This window comes from Sinohyriopsis cumingii, unplaced genomic scaffold, assembly GCF_028554795.1.
Source record: "Sinohyriopsis cumingii isolate HCF-2022 unplaced genomic scaffold, ASM2855479v2 utg000043l, whole genome shotgun sequence".
NCBI lineage: Eukaryota > Metazoa > Mollusca > Bivalvia > Unionida > Unionidae > Sinohyriopsis > Sinohyriopsis cumingii.
The window spans coordinates 432,701-444,575 of NW_028315864.1; the positions used below are offsets into that span (position 1 = coordinate 432,701).

Consider the following 11,875-nt stretch of genomic DNA (forward strand, 5'->3'; position numbering starts at 1 on the left):
TAATGTCATATTTATGTAGTCTTGGAGCGATAAAACTAGTTTTAATTATGCAATATTTATCTGCTAATGTTTAATTGCTTTTCCCTGCACCACAAAGTGAAAAATGTAAAAAGAACTTATGGTATTGCAAATTAAATCCCAAATAATCCTAGAAGTTTGAACACAAGACCTAATGATTAAATTTTCCAAACAACCTTAAGTGGTATTGTAAAATAATTCCAATGCTGGAAGTATTGATGTGCCTCTGGTGACCCGTATTGTAGTGATGTGCCAACAGTCTTTTGTTGAATTACAATAATACAACCCAAGAATATATCCTTATTTGAAATTTCACTATAAATCCAAGTCTATTTCCAAGAATGCTGTTTCTAAGCACTTTGTATTTCCATAGAATAGTACCCTGAATTAAATAATTTGAATAAATAAATTCCAGCCCAAATGAAACATTGGACATATCAATAAGAAAACTGATTCTGCTCAGATCTTACAGCACAAATAACCAATTTCTAGAAAAACAAGATTACCAGTATGTAGCCCTCTACTTATCCTCAGGGGTTAATTATCATTTTCTAAAAAAAACCCCACTACCTAATTGAAAATTTCATTCTGGAAGGTTTCAAATGTTTACAAGATAAATCTTATTCATAACTAGAAGGTTTATTACTAAAATTATAATAAAGAAAATGGAAAACACAATGACCTTGATAACAATCCTAATAGTTAACCCATAAACATAAAGATAATATTAGCTATGTATTAGATGTTTACATAAGTTCTAAACAAAATCAACGATTCAGGTAGAAAATGAACTTGATTTTGGTCAAGGTCAAGTCCAATATACAATTTTCCAAAGCATAAAATGAAATTTAAAAAAATAAGAAAAATATAACAAACATGAAATGCAAATTAAATATACATAACAATATGGAATATCTTCCTTTTTTGACTTTTTTCCCAAAACTATTGGACATCAGAGCAGGGTCGGAGGAGGCAATCATTATGATAGCAGCAGGTAAGTGGAACATAATTAAAATTAGTTTAACGACACAAAAGACTTCATTTTAATAGCAGTAATATATCATCAGCTGCAGTAACTGTTGCACTGAGAAAGGTACTAGTCATGAGGGAGGCTGGCGGCCTCAAAACAAAAACTGGTACAAGAAAAATGTATTTACCTTTGTTGTAGGAATGTTTCCTACTGTAAGCTGGTAGATGACTTTACAGCATGTTGTTCTGCCACAACTGGACCCAAGGAATACTTGTTTTTACTGGTGTACCAAAGATAGGAGGCAGAAGCATCACTTGGTAGAGTCAGATCACCAGAAGGTGACTTGCATGTTATTGTCCAAAAATGTGCTGCAACAGCAGGTCTTGAACCTGTGGTAATCTCCTGGGCTTTATCTACCAGCAGCTTGATTAGATTGCTGCACAAAAACCATTTGAATCCTACTTGAATAATAGGCCCAAGATGCATCATTGGCTCTAACTTTATGGTTTTAATTTTCATGAAAAAGCCTTCTGAGGTACTGATAAGTTCTCTTGATAGTAAGGACACTCTGCCTGGAAATGGTGGCCACCAAATTATCAGAGGAATCCCTGTGAGAGAGAAGAGATGCTCTCTTTTCCTTTCTAAGGAAGCCAAATAAAATCGAAAAGCCCATACTGGGTAGTTTATCTTGTTCATTGCCAACATAGATACAACTGAGACTGGGAATCGCAACAGGAACAGGAGACTGATGGTAGCTGATTCTTAGCCAGAAATCCAGTTTGGCATGGGGATGAACTGTATCACAGTTATCTTTGAACTGTAAGCAACTCTTCTTCATAGACAAGGCATGGATTCACTCATTCTCCTTGCTGATGCGATGGAAAAGTGTCTTATGGGTATGGTTCTTGGAGCTTCGATCAAGGTTCATAAATAATGCCCAATGAACATAAGAAAAGGCTTCATCAAAGCAATGATCAGCAAGAAACTAATTTCTGAAGCTCAAATACCTGATGAGATATGATAGGTGAGGATCTGTCCCAAAGGCAACCTTAAGAGTATCCTTAGGTGCATAGTAAACATTCTCTTTCCTCAGAAAGGAAGAGAAATTAGTGAGTGCAGTTAATGGGGGACAGTTAAGATCAACAGATCTACCGCTGCACCAATTACAGAAGATTCTCCACTTTGCATCATAAATACTGGATCATCTGCCACCAGCTTGAGAAGATTCATTAACACAATCATGTGGACCATGGTGGGGCTATCAGGAGAGATTACACCTGGAGAACCTGGCCTGAAGTAGAATCTGCAGAATTATATCTGACAGGTAGGAAGGCATAAGTGTAATGATGATCCTACTTCAGGCAAAAAGTATAGACTACCAAGGACCAATGATCTGGTACATGTCAGAGACATAAAGAGGCAGCTTATTGTTTATTCTCATAACAAACAAGTCCACAACGGACCTTCCCAACAACTGGAAAATCTTACTCTTCCACCAACTGGTCCAGAGGTAATTCTGTGAGGCTCCTGTTATGATTTTTCCTTTTGCCCTGAAAGGGTGGACTCTGAGAGTGATATTCTCTGAAAATGAGGAGATTCCTGACTTGTGTGAAAAGAAAAGGAGCATGTGTACCTCCTGGATGCAATTGACATGTTGTCCATAATAAAATGCCACCTTTCAATGATAACATACCCCAGTAAGGCTAGAAACACTACCCACATCTTATGGTTGTGAAGTAATGGTTCAATTCTTCCACAGTGCTTTAACAACTACCTCCTCTGGGTCCTCTGTCTGCAGAACAGAGTGGAGATAATAGGTTGTGAATCAGAGTTCCATTCAGGAACTGGTCGTAATCTAGATACCAACTCAGGTGGTGGTGAAAATCAATCCCAAGGGAATCTGTGAGCTAACTGCATATCCTTGTACTTTCCTCCCTTTGCAAGCTGCAGAAACTGGAGAGGTGTAAGTGAAATTTCCCTTGTGATCTAATGATGTAGCCATCTTCAGTTCCAAGATGATAAAGTAAATGCAAGCCAACTCTATAGTCATGGCCATAAGATCCACAATGATGCACAAAATAAGCAGTCCTGTCGAGTGGAACATGTACTATCAACTGATTACTGGAGAAGCTTTTTCCCATTTAGGCAAAGTTATGAGAAGGGATAAGATCCAGTTTATCTTGGTTGAGGATAAGACACAGAGGGAGAGGTCTGAGGAAGTTGTGTATCAACCACTCATTGAAACAGTGAAGAATGGGAATCACTAATGACCTCAAATGGGCTGCTATTACCCAAATCACTCTGGTAAAGGCTCTGCAGGTAGCAGTTTGAGTGAAAGAGTCCGTAATCGAAAAACCTCTTAGCTGAGAAAAAACTGGAGGTATTTTTTGAGACAGGAAGTCAGCAATATAAAGGTAATAATTATATAGATCAATGGAGACCACTCAGTTGCGCAGGGCCTTAAGACATTCTTGACTGAGGAAGAAAGGTAGATAATGAGCTGAAATATTTTGCCCTTTCCAGATTCCAGAATTGAGACTATAACTTTAGTTCATCACTACCCTCGCAATGAGATCTTCCAAAGAAAGGCATACACCTCTTTCCTCAGTTTAAAAGATGGATCTAGTGAAACAATATGGGGGTCAACAACAGGGGATGATGTTCTGTAATGCAGCCAGTAACCTTCCTTTAAGGTGGAAAAAACCCACATATTGTCCAGTATGGCTGGTCAAGCCTCTGAAAAGAGGGCTAGTCATGCTCGTACAGGGGCACAGGAAAGAGGACAATGAGGGCTTGATTCCCTAGGGCCGACTGCCTCCCTCCTTAGGGATGGAGGTGCCCAAACACTAATACTTTTGGCATCTATAACTGCCTCATCTAGTGAAAGACAGGCAGGAGGGAGTTTTGAACTAAGGCTGCTTGTATGGCTGTTGAAGTTAACCATGTTGATAAACTTGGGAGATCAGTTGATCAGAGTGGGTACATTTGTCTTGGTCAGGTTTGATGGACTTGGAGCTGGTTCCTCAAATGCTGTGATGCTATGAATGGTTCAGACCACTGGAAGGCATCTCCACATCAACCAGTGCTGTCATCAACAGTTTTTTGTTGTAGTACAGCTAGAACTTTGATGTCTCCAAGGAGGCATCTCTGCAGAGATGCAAAAAAATCCACAGAAAGTGCCATGGACATTAGCCAAGTGTACCTCAATGTCACAGCAACAAACTGAAGGAAGTAGCCAAAATAGATCATCACTAGAGGCTATTGTCACGAGGTTTCAAGCAGTTAGCTCTAAGATTTCCATTGATTTCATCAGGAGAGGAGTTTATATTTCCTCTTCCTCCACCTGACCCAAGATGTAGGAAGGCTCACCCAACTCTAAAAGATGGGTAGGATCTGCTGAAACTAGTTTTGGGATCTCATTAGCATCCACCAGAATAGAGAGGTTATTGTCATCCTACACTCAGTCCTAAAGCAAGACAGGACTGTCCTTTCTGGTCTCCAGCTGTGGAAATGGAGTCTTTGAAACAGGATTTTCATGATCCCATAACCACCTCAGGTGGTAACAGAACAAACCCTACTCGCCTTTCTCCTAGGTGAATGGAATTGACAATCCCTTCCAACAAACTTGTAGGTGAGTTGTGGCCCACATACTCTGATGTCTTCAGAAAGGCAAAACATGCCCTATTGGTTACCAGCACTTTACCTCCTTCACAAGTGCACTGTTCATCCATGCTGGTTAGGTGTAACCCATTCTCAGGTATTGATACAATTCCTTCCCTGGAAGTGGCCATGCTATGATAATTATTCCCAACAGGCACTGATAAGATCAAAATGATCATCAAGGATCCAAAGTCTTTTGCAATGTTTGAACAAACTAAATTGCCCCTGGTTCTTGTCCCATTGTGCACAAAGATTTTCTTAACAGTGTAAGTGTTCCAAACCCATCCCTGGAAGGAGATGCATTGTCCTGAGATAGGTGAGACCTTTCTTCCTATCTCAGTAAGTATGACAACTTTCTGCCAAGTCACACCATGCATCAATCCACAAGCTGAAATAAAACATCTGTCTGTGTATGTATAATTAATACATAAATGACTGGTGGGGTGAGCGTCTCTAGTGGTTTTCTTATCCCAAAAAGTACTCACATCTTGCAAAATATTTATCTGCTGATAGTGTGTGTTTGATTTGGATTTTCAACATAGCTTAATAATTATTAAGCCATATCACTACAATGTCTTCAATGTGACAGTTTATAGTGATGTCTAGCACTGGGGTATCATGTCACATACATTTAGCATCATGTCCCACCCACTCACATTATCCAGACAAGAGGTCAACCAGTCCTCACATTAACCTCTTAATGCTGAGAGCCAAGCAAGACAGCTGTTACTTCCATTTTCAAATGTATCTGGTATGACTTGACAAGGGTTCAAACCCATGACCTCCTGCATCCCCGGCGGATGCTCTAACCACTTAGGCCACCAGATATCTGCTGTAAGAGAAACATTTACAATATAACTAGGAACCAAACAAGGTTATATAATACTTACCCTAAAACTAATAATAAAAATGGAGAACAATTAAAAGAAGAACTGCTAGAATAGAATACACAAAAACAATTAATGTAAGGATTTGGAGATTTAAACTGAAAATGTTTATAAAAAAGGTACATGATTGGCCCCACTCCAAAACAAATTCTTTGCACAAAATGAGGTGTTTACTTGCATGATAGTCCAAGGAAAAACAGGAAGATATTTCATACATTAGGTACGACTACAAAATTGGGTTGGGATGATGTTCTTTTCGATTCTGGACCTCAAATTACTACCTGAGGAGGGAATATTTAACTTGGGACTGGGGACTTAGCAAGAAGGAAAAGAAAAGCAATGCAATAGCAGCAGGCATTGCATTTTTGTAACTGCTATCTAGATCAGTTTTTTATGCTCCACTGACATAATGACTGTACACCTCAACTTGTGATAGCAGTATTACAACCAGCCCTGAAACAGAACACACATCAATAAAGGTGTGGTTAAAAAAACTCCCATTTACTTGATAGAAGACTTAACTTTCCTTTCTAAATCAGACTTATAAAGACCACTATTCTCTAAACCTATTGGTAGTCCTAACTGGGACGTTTTCATGTATACAGTTGCTTCAATAATAATGCTGGATTCTTCAAAATCTGTAAGTCATGTAGCGAAAGTGGATCCCCCTGAGTGTCACCCAGCTCTACTTCCCATAATGGCTGGAATACATTAATTACCAAGCTTTTATCTAACGAGAATCAGATCAGTTCCCAAATTACTTATTGGCTAAACAAGATCTAAATTTTGCGAATGGAAATCAGTTGGTTTGATTTCATGAGTTATGGTACAGCAACTCAAGTAGGAAATATAGTTATTGGACAAATGCAGAAAAGTGCCTTGTAAAAGGACACACCATCATAGGCAACCCAAGCTGTTACAACTGTAGAGTTCGAATCTGCACCTTTTCTGTCACAAGTCTGGCACATTAATCTCTGAGCTATTGTCTCCATTACTACTGCCTCCATTGATGAGATGAGGAAGGTCTATTCCACATCCCTGATCCTGCAAGGTGTTCATTAAATCCAATTGGATCATCTCACATATGCTATGAGACTATAAGATTCAGACATCTCAACCAAGACACTTGGCACAAATAGTGCAATATTGTTTCTTTTGAAGACACAAATTCTACATGGTTTTACAAAGTACAACATTTTCATTCATACTTAACATAGTGAATATTCCTATTTAAACAGCACTTACAACAACTACATTTTTCAGTGGCTCTTTAAATTTTGTAGTATACAGTAACAATGAAATTAACAAAAAGCTAGACCACAGTAATAATACATTTATATTAAACTACTTATATCAAAGAAAAATAGACCCCTGTAAACTTCATTGGCTCATTGCAAACATGAGCCAGGTTTAAATAACATTCAGCATTTTAAATAATCAACATACAAAATTTCAGACAAAATATTACTTTTAAGTTGATTACATGAATAGTTACATTTCATGAGTAATGTTTGCAAAATAACTTAGCTTCATTAAAAACTGATTATCAACAGTTCACATTGTTTAGCTAACTCAGATAACCTTTTTTAAAACAGTCACATCCTTAAAACCATCATTCATAGTCAGCTAGTGTATCAAATTCCAGTATTTGCAGCTGCTATTTTAAAAAATATTTTAAATTCATTTGTTTTCATTGGCAGCAATTTTCACTTTTTTTCAAAAAACATTATTTTATCTAATCCTAAATTCTTGGAATGGGGAATGCATACTACCATTACCATGAAAAGATAATATTTTGTTGGATGCTTAAATTTGTGGTTTCTAGCAAACTGAAAATCTTTAACAGTGATGAATAAGTCTTGGTAGCCCATATAGTATTGGAATTTTGGACTTGTAATCCATGGGTCACATGTTCGACATCTGTCCAGACCAGTCTAGGTGACCTATGTCTTGGTGTATCCTTGAGAAAGGTACTTAACTCCTATTTCATCGACATGACATAGTCAAAAAAGTGCTACTAAAAATGAGCAACAACAACATATTTTACACTGATGATGCAGCTGCTGCCACTGCAGGTGCTGGCACAAAAATGATAACTATATCTCATCAAGATTATGCAGTTCAAACAAAAACTGCATCTTATATTCATTCATATTGATTTTGTCAACATTTTATGTCCATTTAAACTGATAAAGCAGACTGTTTCTGAACTTGCCTACAGTTTACAGAAATCAAATAGTCGTATCATTTAGAGCTAGTCACTGGAAATATTTGGATACTTTTCGTACTTATCGTCAGTGGCACTACATATACACAATGAACAGACTGATATAGTTTTGCCAACAAAAGCAAACACATGAATGTTATGGAGGGGGATTACTGCCATAATTCTATGCATGTATTTTGTAATCTTCCTTGATGCATTATTGTAAATGGCTGCTTGCAAGTGCTACTTTCATAATTCAATCAATGTATATTGTATTCTTCATTGATGCAGATTGTACGTGGCAGTTTGCAATTAAAGTGCTACTTTCCTTCTGCATTATTGTCAGTGGCTGCTTGCAAGTGCTACATTCATAATTCTAGTCATGAATTTTCTGTATTTCACTGATGCAAACTGTAAATGGCTGCTTGCAAGTGCTTACATCTACTTTCCTTCTGCATCATTGTATCTTGCATTTTGCCAACTACTGAACTGATTCTGTAGTTTGTCGTATGGCAAATGCTATGTCAGTTATTACAAGTTTTAACATTCCATTTATAAACTTGCTATATCACAAGTTACACAAATTGCACCTTCCAAAATCATGACTTTAATGTGTAGCATCAAGCACATTGCAAGTTAGAATCAAGGAAGTTAGAATAAAATAATGCCTCATTATGACAACAGATGGCGCTGTGACACATCAATTTCTTACAATATGACTAATCCCCTGACCCTAGCAACAAGAGGTTATACCACTTTAGGGCATGTTTGGGAGTCTTATTTAAAAAATCATTCAAATTAAATTACAGCAGCTGATGTCTCAGAGTATTAACATTTGGAAGAGAGGTGGCCTGCAAGTAGCACAAAACAAATAAAATGTATCGAATTGTATACAATTAGATGTATTTACACAACATTATATTTCCACTAACCCTTCCCACCCCATTTAATTTGAACATTTTGTCTGTTTAATTTACTGCTGCATCACGGTGGCAGAATAGGGTAGCTGCTTACTAGCAAGATTTAAGGCCCTAATTTGTTTATATATTCTCATTCACAATGTTATCAGTTTAGAGCATATTTATTATTTTAGAGTGCAGTGAAAATTCTGCTTTTTGTAGCAGTAAAGACCTCATAAGGTTTGAACAAAGTGCAGATAATTGCACCTCGAGGCCATACTTTCATTTCTTTATTCACGAGAGACAGCAAGAGCGCGAGAGTACATTACAGAGATGAGGATTCTGTTTATTCTCTCAACCCTATGTAATTAAATATATATATATATATATATATATATATATATATATATATATATATATATATATATATATATATATATATATATATAACAAGAAGTAAGGTAAATAGTCAAATTATACAGAATTCTTATATATGTATGGCATGGATGATTATGCAATAGCCAGCAAGTATTGTCACTAGTTGTCTGTGACAAGTATGTCATATCTCCAATTTTATTTTAGATCTCCAATTCCAATACAACAGCAAGAAGCCAATGACTTGAAACAAGGACATCACATACAAAGCATATCTACTACAAAAATATGAACTTATTTCATTATATAAGAAAAGAAATTCTAAGAGTATGAAATATACTTTCTACATGTAAACATAAAGAACACTTCCATCAATTATGAGATGCTTTATTTCGACAGATATCAAACTGGAAACTACATTTTTTTATTATTTAAAATGTATTCATACTGATTGTATGGTACCTCACTGATAAAACATCAGACTCCTTTGGTAGCAATTATAAAAATATAATATATTTAATATAAATAACATTGCTACCGCTACCAGTAACCAGCTCAATTTGTTTGCATTATGACTGCTACATGCAGTACAGTACTAAAAGTGCTTGATACATTTGGATATTAAATTAATGTAGTAGTTAAAAAGATTAATACAAGTTTTTACACGTACATTCTACAGATGTGATTGTTTTCTGTTAGAAGAATAAGACACCCCCCACATAATTTTATAAAAAAAACTTGCAAAGTTTTTAAGCTTAGTCACAACTCAGGCTGTTGTAGCATCCACCACCCCATACAAACATCTTCATTTGTCTGTGATTTTATCATTATTTTATCTTGTTTAAAATATAAGTTAATATTGTCATGACACTAAAAATATTAGCACAATACAACTATGCAACAAAGCAAAATAAATAAATAACAACAATATACAGTCCTATGTTTAACTTTTCAAGGGAAATATAAGAGAAAAAAAGTTTAATTTAAACTGGCATTCATAAAAACAATATTGTTAAAAAAATTAGTCTGAAACAAAAATTATCATACAGGCAGGCAATTACAAGGAACAAATACCTGGATTGTCTTGTTACATTGTTCTTATAGATTTATTTGCCAATCTCTTTTGTTGTTCACTTTCACATGAATAAAACATGAATGAAGACAAAGCTTTTCACACAATCTGGCTTTTGGATTGGACATGAAATTGCAAATTCTGAGGAATTAAAAGTGTAAATTCTGGATTGGCCAAAACACATTACCTTTTATATACAACATACACTAATAAATTAGGACTCAAGAACAGTCAGGTTATATTCCCTAGTGTCTGTTTCAAGAATGAATACCCAAAAACATTCCATTACTGGATCTGTATTCAGTATATACACTATACAAAGAATGCTCACTTTTTGATGCATTTACTTTGTGGCCAATAAAAACAAGTTGTTTACACTTGCTATGAGCAAATAGCCATGAAAAGGATTATATTGTATTTGCTAATTTGTTATTTCTGATGCTTTGACCTTCACAAAACTATTATATTTATGAACCTGAGATGAAAATTAAAATTTGGCCTCTTATCCCTGATGTATGTGGCTTGGAACAATGGATAAGGTAAATTCCTTAATTTAAATGTCTTAATCACTCAGCAGAAAGAGAGAGAGAGAGAGAGACAGAGAGAGAGAGAGAGACAGAGACAGAGAGAGAGAGATTCGTAAGTTGGTTAGTTTCTTCACAGAATAATAGAAACCACTAGCCAATTTTTTACTGCAGTTGCAAGATATCTGAGCAGAAAGTAACAGCTACTTTATAAGCATGCTAGTCATTTTAATGTGAGTAACTAGTCCCCCAAGTACTAAGCCTCAGGGAAGACACAAGACTGGGTTTTAGAAATTAAAGCCACACAAGCAACAGTTTGTTACTTTCTGAAAAAATGGGGTCATTATGAGAAAATGGAGACACTTATGTACCTGCTGGTAATGAGTGGTCAGTGAGCAATCACATTGTTGTTACTAAGTCATATAGACAGGAAATGCATAGTCTAGCCCATAAAACCCCTTAAGCTGTTCATTTTGTTAATAAGACTTATCACAAGATCTGAACCATTTTTATTTGCCAAAAATTAAAAGTGATGTTTATAAGTACCATAGCTCTTGTCACACTTGTCAAATGATAGGATAGTATTTACATTGTTGCAAGTCCAAATCTGTATGAAAATAGCAATTGGAATGATGCAATTGTAAAGTTTATAAACAGAATATACAAAACATGTAATAACTGACATTGCGTTTGTCATGCGACAAACTACAGAATCAATTCAGTAGTTGGCAAATCGCAAGATACAATGACGCAGAAGGAAAGTAGATCAAAAAACTTGCAAGCAATCATTTACAGCTTGGATCCATGCAAAATAGAAAATTCAAGGCTAGAATTTTGAATGTAGCACTTGCAAGCAGTCATTTACAATAATGCAGAAGGAAAGTAGCACTTGCAAACTGCCACATCCAATTTGCATCAATGAAAATACAATATACATTGATAGAATTATGAAAGTAGCACTTGCAAGCAGCCATTTACAATAATGCATCAAGGAAGATTAGGAAATACACGCACATAATTATGACGGTAATCCCCCTCCATAGAATGTATCCAGAATTCTTTTAGATGTTAAAGAAAACACTGAAACATTAAATGTTCTTTATAAGCAAACAAGGATGTAATACTACCAATAAATAGTTCATTCAGCTCATCAGTGAAAATGATGTCCTTGCCAATGTTGCTCACATAAATTTTAATTGCAGTACCTCAAAATGTAGATATATAGGGTTATTCCAAGAGAGTCACTCATAATTTGGCGGTAAAA

The 11,875-nt window shown here is 35.9% G+C and overlaps 1 protein-coding gene across 1 annotated transcript in view; it reads right to left on the reverse strand.

The window, feature by feature from the left end:
• The window catches only part of LOC149774984 (sialin-like), a 142,979-nt gene that overhangs the window by 47,634 nt on the left and 83,470 nt on the right, over positions 1-11,875 (reverse strand). The gene's annotated exons all lie outside the window — the stretch shown is intronic.